Here is a 9,274-nt window from a genome sequence, read left to right as displayed (position 1 = left end):
GTTAATAGTTACACTGCTGCACTGTGGTTATAGAGGGGTTAATAGAAAGTTACACTGCTGCACTGTGGTTATAGAGGGGTTAATAGATAGTTACACTGCTGCACTGTGGTTATAGAGGGGTTAATAGATAGTTATACTGCTGCACTGTGGCTATAGAGGGGTTAATAGATAGTTACACTGATGCACTGTGGTTATAGAGGGGTTAATAGATAGTTACACTGCTGCACTGTGGTTATAAAGGGATTAATAGATAGTTACACTGCTGCACTGTGGTTATAGAGGGGTTAATAGATAGTTACACTGATGCACTGTGGCTATAGAGGGGTTAATAGATAGTTATACTGCTGCACTGTGGTTATGGAGGGGTTAATAGATAGTTAAACTGCTGCACATTGGTTATAGAAGGGTTAATAGAAAGTTACACTGCTACACTGTGGTTATAGCGGGTTAATAGATAGTTACACTGCTGCACTGTGGTTATAGCAGGTTAATAGATAGTTACACTGCTGCACTGTGGTTGTAGAGGGGTTAATAGATAGTTACACTGCTACACTGTGGTAATAGAGGGGTTACTAGATAGTTATACTACTGCACTGTGGTAATAGAGGGGTTAATAGATAGTTACACTACTGCACTGTGGTTATGGAGGGGTTAATAGAAAGTTATACTGCTGCACTGTGGTTATGGTGGGGTTAATAGCTAGTTACACTGCTGCACTGTGGTTATGGAGGGGTTAATAGATAGTTACACTGCTGCACTGTGGTTATGGAGGGGTTAATAGATAGTTACACTGCTGCACTGTGGTTACAGAGGGATTAATAGATAGTTATATTGCTGCACTGTGGTTATAGAGGGGTTAATAGATAGTTATACTGTTGCACTGTGGTAATAGAGGGGTTAATAGATAGTTACACTGCTACACTGTGGTAATAGAGGGGTTACTAGATAGTTATACTGCTGCACTATGGTTATAGAGGAGTTAATAGATAGTTATACTGCTGCACTGTGGTAATAGAGGGGTTAATAGAAAGTTACACTGCTGCACTGTGGTTATAGAGGGGTCAATAGATAGTTACACTGCTGCACTATGGTTATAGAGGGGTTAATAGATAGTTATACTGCTGCACTGCGGCTATAGAGGGGTTAATAGATAGTTACACTGCTGCACTGTGGTTATAGAGGGGTTAATATGTAGGTATACTGCTGCAATGTGGTAATCTAGGGGTTAATAGTTAGTTATACGGTTGCAGTGCGGTAGGAAAGTGGTTAATGGATTATCAAACTTCTGCAGAGTAGTAAAAGAAGGATTAAAAGATAGTTATACGGTTTCAGTGTGGTAGGAGAGGGGTTACTAGATAGTTATACTGCTATTAATAGATAGTTACACTGCTGCACTGTGGTAAGAGAGAGCTTAATATATGTCTCTACTGTGGCAGTGTGGTAGGAAAGGGTTTAATAGATAATTATACTGCTGCAATGTGGTAGGAAAGGGGTTAATAGATAATTATACTGCTGCAGTTTGGTAGGAAAGGGGTTAATAGATAGCGATACTGCTGCACTGTGGTTATAGAGTGGTTAATAGATAGTTACACTGCTGCACTGGGGTTACAGAGGGGTTAATAGATAGTTATACTGCTGCACTATGGTTATGGAGGGGTTAATAGATAGTTACACTGCTGCACTGTGGTTATGGAGGGGTTAATAGTTACACTGCTGCACTGTGGTTATAGAGGGGTTAATAGATAGTTAAACTTTTGCACTGTGGATATGGAGGGGTTAATAGTTACACTGCTGCACTGTGGAAATAGAGGGGTTAATAGATAGTTACACTGCTGCACTGTGGCTATAGAGGGGTTAATAGATAGTTACACTGCTGCACTGAGGTTATAGAGGGGTTAATAGATAGTTGCACTGTGGTTATAGAGGGGTTAATAGAAAGTTACACTGCTGGACTGTGGTTATAGAGGGGTTAATAGAAAGTTACACTGCTGCACTGTGGTTATAGAGGGGTTAATATATAGATACACTGCTGCACTGTGGTTATAGAGGGGTTAATAGAGAGTTATACTGCTGCACTGTGGTTATAGAGGGGTTAATAGATAGTTATACTGCTGCACTGTGGTTATAGAGGGGTTATTAGATAGTTACACTGCTGCACTGAGGTTATAGAGGGGTTAATAGATAGTTACACTGCTGCACTGTGGTTATAGAGGGGTTAATAGAAAGTTACACTGCTGGACTGTGGTTATAGAGGGGTTAATAGAAAGTTACACTGCTGCACTGTGGTTATAGAGGGGTTAATAGATAGTTACACTGCTGCACTGTGGTTATAGAGGGGTTAATAGATAGTTATACTGCTGCACTGTGGTTATAGAGGGGTTAATAGATAGTTATACTGCTGCACTGTGGTTATAGAGGGGTTATTAGATAGTTACACTGCTGCACTGTGGTTATGGTGGGGTTAATAGATAGTTATACTGCTGGACTGTGGTTATAGAGGGGTTAATAGATAGTTATACTGCTGCACTGTGGTTATAGAGGGGTTAATAGATAGTTACACTGCTACACTGTGGTTATAGAGGGGTTAATAGATAGATATACAGCTGCACTGTGGTTATAGAGGGGTTAATAAAATGTTACTCTGCTACACTGTGGTTATAGCGGGTTACTAGATAGTTATACTACTGCACTGTGGTTATAGAGGGGTTAATAGAAAGTTACACTGCTGCACAGTGGTTATGGAGGGTTTAATAGAAAGCTATACTGCTGCACTGTGGTTATGGTGGGGTTAATAGCTAGTTACACTGCTGCACTGTGGTTATGGAGGGGTTAATAAATAGTTACACTGCTGCACTGTGGTTACAGAGGGATTAATAGATAGTTATATTTCTGCACTGTGGTTATAGAGGGGTTAATAGATAGTTATACTGTTGCACTGTGGTAATAGAGGGGTTAATAGATAGTTACACTGCTACACTGTGGTAATAGAGGGGTTACTAGATAGTTATACTGCTGCACTATGGTTATAGAGGAGTTAATAGATAGTTATACTGCTGCACTGTGGTAATAGAGGGGTTACTAGATAGTTATACTGCTGCACTATGGTTATAAAAGGAGTTAATAGAAAGTTATTCTGCTGCACTGTGGTTATGGAGGGGTTAACAGATAGTTCTACTGCTGCACTGTGGTTATTGAGGGGTTAATATGTAGGTATACTGCTGCAATGTGGTAATCTAGGGGTTAATAGTTAGTTATACGGTTGCAGTGCGGTAGGAAAGTGGTTAATGGATTATCAAACTTCTGCAGAGTAGTAAAAGAAGGATTAAAAGATAGTTATACGGTTTCCGTGTGGTAGGAGAGGGGTTACTAGATAGTTATACTGCTATTAATAGATAGTTAAACTGCTGCACTGTGGTAAGAGAGAGGTTAATAAATGTCTCTACTGTGGCAGTGTGGTAGGAAAGGGTTTAATAGATAATTATACTGCTGCAATGTGGTAGGAAAGGGGTTAATAGATAAACATACTGCTGCACTGTGGTTATAGAGTGGTAAATAGATAGTTACACTGCTGCACTGTGGTTATGGAGGGGTTAATAGTTACACTGCTTCACTGTGGTTATAGAGGGGTTAATAGATAGCCATACTGCTGCACTGTGGTTATAGAGAGGTTAATAGGTAGTTACACTGCTGCACTGTGGTTATGGAGGGGTTAATAGATAGTTACACTGCTGCACTGTGGTTATAGCAGGTTAATAGATAGTTACACTGCTGCACTGTGGTTATAGAGTGGTTAATAGATAGTTACACTGCTGCACTGTGGTTATAGAGGGGTTAATAGAAAGTTACACTGCTGCACTGTGGTTGTAGAGGGGTTAATAGATAGTTACACTGCTGCACTGTGGTTATGGAGGGGTTAATAGTTACACTGCTTCACTGTGGTTATAGAGGGGTTAATAGATAGCCATACTGCTGCACTGTGGTTATAGAGGGGTTAATAGATAGCCATACTGCTGCACTGTGGTTATAGAGAGGTTAATAGCTAGTTACACTGCTGCACTGTGGTTATGGAGGGGTTAATAGATAGTTACACTGCTGCACTGTGGTTATAGCAGGTTAATAGAAAGTTACACTGCTGCACTGTGGTTGTAGAGGGGTTAATAGATAGTTACACTGCTGCACTGTGGCTATAGAGGGGTTAATAGATAGTTACACTGCTGCACTGTGGTTATAGAGGGGTTACAGCAGTGTAACTATCTATTAACCCCTCTATAACCACAGTGCAGCAGTTTAACTATCTATTAACCCCTCTATAACCACAGTGCAGCATTGTAACTATCTATTAACCACTCTATAACCACAGTGCAGCAGTGTAACTATCTATTAACCTGCTATAACCACAGTGCAGCAGTGTAACTATCTATTAACCCCTCTATAACCACAGTGCAGCAGTTTAACTATCTATATACCCCTCTATAACCACAGTGCAGCATTGTAACTATCTATTAACCCCTCTATAACCACAGTGCAGCATTGTAACTTTCTATTAACCCCTCTATAACCACAGTGCAGCATTGTAACTATCTATTAACCACTCTATAACCACAGTGCAGCAGTGTAACTATCTATTAACCTGCTATAACCACAGTGCAGCAGTGTAACTATCTATTAACCCCTCCATAACCACAGTGCAGCAGTGTAACTTTCTATTAACCCCTCTATAACCACAGTGCAGCATTGTAACTATCTATTAACCACTCTATAACCACAGTGCAGCAGTGTAACTATCTATTAACCTGCTATAACCACAGTGCAGCAGTGTAACTATCTATTAACCCCTCCATAACCACAGTGCAGCAGTGTAACTATCTATTAACCCCTCTATAACCACAGTGCAGCAGTATAACTATCTATTAACCCCTCTATAACCACAATGCAGCAGTGAATCTATCTATTAACCCCTCTATAACCACAGTGCAGCAGTGTAACTTTCTATTAACCCCTCCATAACCACAGTGCAGCAGTATAACTATCTATTAACCCCTCTATAACCACAGTGCAGCAGTGTAACTATCTATTAACCCCTCCATAACCACAGTGCAGCAGTGTAACTATCTATTAACCCCTCTATAACCACAGTGCAGCAGTATAACTATCCATTAACCCCTCCATAACCACAGTACAGCAGTGCAACTATCTAATAACCCCTCCATAACCACAGTGCAGCAGTGTAACTATCTATTAACCCCTCCATAACCACAGTGCAGCAGTATAACTATCTATTAACCCCTCCACAACCACAGTACAGCAGTGCAACTATCTATTAACCCCTCCATAACCACAGTGCAGCAGTGTAACTATCTATTAACCCCTCCATAACCACAGTGCAGCAGTATAACTATCTATTAACCCCTCCATAACCACAGTGCAGCAGTGTAACTATCTATTAACCCCTCTATAACCACAGTGCAGCAGTATAACTATCTATTAACCCCTCCACAACCACAGTACAGCAGTGCAACTATCTATTAACCCCTCCATAACCACAGTGCAGCAGTGTAACTATCTATTAACCCCTCCATAACCACAGTGCAGCAGTATAACTATCTATTAACCCCTCCACAACCACAGTACAGCAGTGCAACTATCTATTAACCCCTCCATAACCACAGTGCAGCAGTGTAACTATCTATTAACCCCTCCATAACCACAGTGCAGCAGTATAACTATCTATTAACCCCTCCATAACCACAGTGCAGCAGTGTAACTATCTATTAACCCCTCTATAACCACAGTGCAGCAGTATAACTATCTATTCACCCTTCTATAACCACAATGCAGCAGTGTATCTATCTATTAACCCCTCCATAACACACTGCAGCAGTGTAACTATCTATTAACCCCTCCATAGCCACAGTGCAGCAGTATAATTATCTATTAACCCCTCCATAGCCACAGTGCAGCAGTATAATTTTCTATTAACCCCTCCATAACCTTAGTGCAGCAGTTTAACTATCTATTAACCCCTCCATAACCACGGTGCAGCAATATAACTATCTATTAACCCCTCCATAACCACAGTGCAGCGGTGTAACTATCTATTAACCCTTCTACAACCACAGTGCAGAAGTATAACTATCTATTAACCCCTCTATAACCACAGTGCAGAAGTATAACTATCTATTAACCCTTCTATAACCACAGTGCAGCAGTATAACTATCTATTAACCCCTCTATAACCACAGTGCAGCAGTATAACTATCTAATAACCCCTCTATAACCACAGTGCAGCAGTATAACTATCTATTAACCCCTCTATAACCACAGTGCAGCAGTATAACTATCTATTAACACCTCCATAACCACAGTGTAGCAGTATAGTTATTAATCTCTATACCCCTCTATCTTACCAAAATCAAACAGTATAAGTACCACTCTTACTACACTGCAGAAGTAAAGCTTTTAACCCCTCTCTTACCACAGTGCAGAAATAAATGTATCAACCCCTCTATTACCACACTGTAGAAGTGTAGCTATTAACTCCTGTCTCACTACCGTGCAGCAGTATTACCAGCTATCAATTTATTAACCCCTCTTTTACCACAATGGAGCAGTGTAGCTATCTATTAACCCTTAGATTACTGCAGCAGTATGGCTATCCTTTAACCCCTTTTTTCCACATTGTAGCACTATAAATATCAGTTAACCCATGACATACCACAGCCCAGCAATATAACTTAATTTTAACCCTTTTTATACCATACTGTAGCACTATAAATAATATTAACCCTTCTATTACCACAGTCCAGCAGTTTAATAATCTATTTACTCTTCTCTTACCTCAGCGCAGAATTAAAACAATCTTTTAACCCCCCTCTTACCAGAGTGCAGAAGTACATCTATCTATTAACCCCTCTATTCACAACGTGCAGCTATCTATTAACCCCTCTATTCACAACGTGCAGAATAAACCTACGGATTAATCACTTTGTTTCAAAAGTCCAGCAGTATGATTATCTATTAAACATACACTTATTACCATCCAGCAGTGAAATTATCAATAAAATTACACTAATTACAGTGCAGCAGTATATAAATTTCTTAACCCCGTTCTTACCACACAGTAGAAGTGTTACTATTGACCTCCCTTTAGTCACATAGCTGCATCTTGCCTCTTAGAAATGCATTTAGTTGCTTTAATGCAGTGATATTGTCGAATCCTGATGAAATTGCTATGTTATTGTAATCTGACTATAACCTCACCGCTAGGACAACCAGTACAACATGTGGCATGCGCTGATCATTATTAATCAGCCACTATATATCATATTAAGTTTTCATATTTTCTTGGCAGTACTTTCCATACAAGAGTAGCAGTACCTGCAATCAGCACTAGATGTCACCTCTACATTCTCACTGATTAACAATCCAATGTACAAAAATCAAAGATCCGCCCTGGACTCCATCAGTTACTGTGAGTGATCGCCCATTGTCACAGCCTTTCTGTTTCCCATTGGGAGACATATTCAGTTGTGTAGATGTTTAGGAGACAAGCATTGCCCGCACTGTGCAGGGGTGACCACACTCCCACACCTCAGGGTGCAGGGCATTCAGTTCTGTGGTGGCATCACTGGAGATAAATCACATTCATAAGACTGTAGCTATAACTAGAGGAAAGAACGTTTTACCATCAGTAAAGAACAGGATTCTTTACTGTAAGAGCAGTGAGACCATGTAATACGGGTGTTGAGATGGTCTAGTCTTAGAGAGTTGAGGATGTGCAATGAAGGCCTATAGGTGGCGCTATGAGTTGCTGGATAAGAGTTGGAGCTTCTCACAATGTCAGCTATAGGTGAATATATAACATACACATCTGGCAATTGGGGGGCTGACAGACATGAGCAGGTGGAGCACCTCAGCTTCTCAGTGGATGGAGGAAAGGCTTGTGGGTCTTCTTCATTTCACTTGTCACACCAGAGCTAAGTTGTGCCCGCCGTCTGCCCGTACTACATCACCAACCACTAAGTTACCATACTGGCACAGGTCAATAATGTAGGGCTGTCTCAGGGAATGACAGAGGCCGCACATATTTACACTGAACACTATGTACTAGGATATAAAACTACTAGCCCACAATATGCAATGCAGACTGAGATTGGAAATCATATCTGTCTGCTGAGCCAATGTATCTAAGCCTGTTATGTGTGATACAGTCTGCTGAGCGGGTGTATCTAATCATATCATATATGATACTGTCTGCTAAGCCAATGTATCTAAGCCTATTAAGTGTGATACAGTCTACTGAGCGGGTTTATCTAATCCTATCATGTATAATACTGTCAACTCAGCTGGTGTATCTAAGCCTATCTTGTGATGCTGTCTGCTGATCTGTATTTAATCCCATCAAGTGTGATACAGTCTGCTGAGTTAGTGTATCTAAACCTATTAAGTGTGATACTGTCTACGGAGTTGGCGTATCTAATCCTATCAGGGATGCTATCTGTTGAGCCTTGTATGTAAGTCTTTCATTTGTGGTACGGTCTTTTCTGCCTTGTGATACTGTCTAATCAGCTGTTGTATCTAATCCTATCCTCTGCCATACTGTCTGCTGAGCTATGTATCTAAGCCTATTATATGTGATACTATCTGCTCAGTTGGTGTATCTAAGTTTGTCATGTGTGATGCTGTCTGCTTAGTTGGTGTAAACAAGCCTATCATGTTTGATACTGTATGCTGAGTTAGTGTATATAAGCCTATCATGTGATATATTGTCTGCTGAGCCGTGTATCTAATCTTATCATGTGTGGTATTGTTTACTTATCCAATGTATCTAAGTATGTATGTACAGTATGTATGTAATGTATCTATGTGTCTATGTGTGATACCGTCTGCTCAACTGGTGTACCTAGGCCTATAATTTGTCATACTGTCTGCTGAGCTGGTGTATCTAAGCCTATTCTGTGTGATACTGTCTGCTAAGGAAAGTGTATTTGATCCTATCATGTGTGATACGGACTTCTGAGTGAGTGTATCTAATCCTATTATGCGTGATACTGTCTGCTGAGCTGGTGTATCTAATCCTATCATGTGTGATACTGTCTGCTGAGCTGGTGTATCTAATCCTATTATGCGTGATACTGTCTGCTGAGCTGGTGTATCTAATCCTATCATGTGTGATACTGTCTGCTGAGCTGGTGTATCTAATCCTATCATGTGTGATACTGTCTGCTGAGCTGGTGTATCTAATCCTATCATTTGTGATACTGTCTGCTGAGCT

This window comes from Rhinoderma darwinii, chromosome 3 (genome assembly GCF_050947455.1).
Source record: "Rhinoderma darwinii isolate aRhiDar2 chromosome 3, aRhiDar2.hap1, whole genome shotgun sequence".
Classification (NCBI taxonomy): Eukaryota; Metazoa; Chordata; class Amphibia; order Anura; family Rhinodermatidae; genus Rhinoderma; species Rhinoderma darwinii.
The sequence above is the reverse complement of the archived record's forward strand: the minus strand, read 5'-3'. Positions refer to the sequence as shown.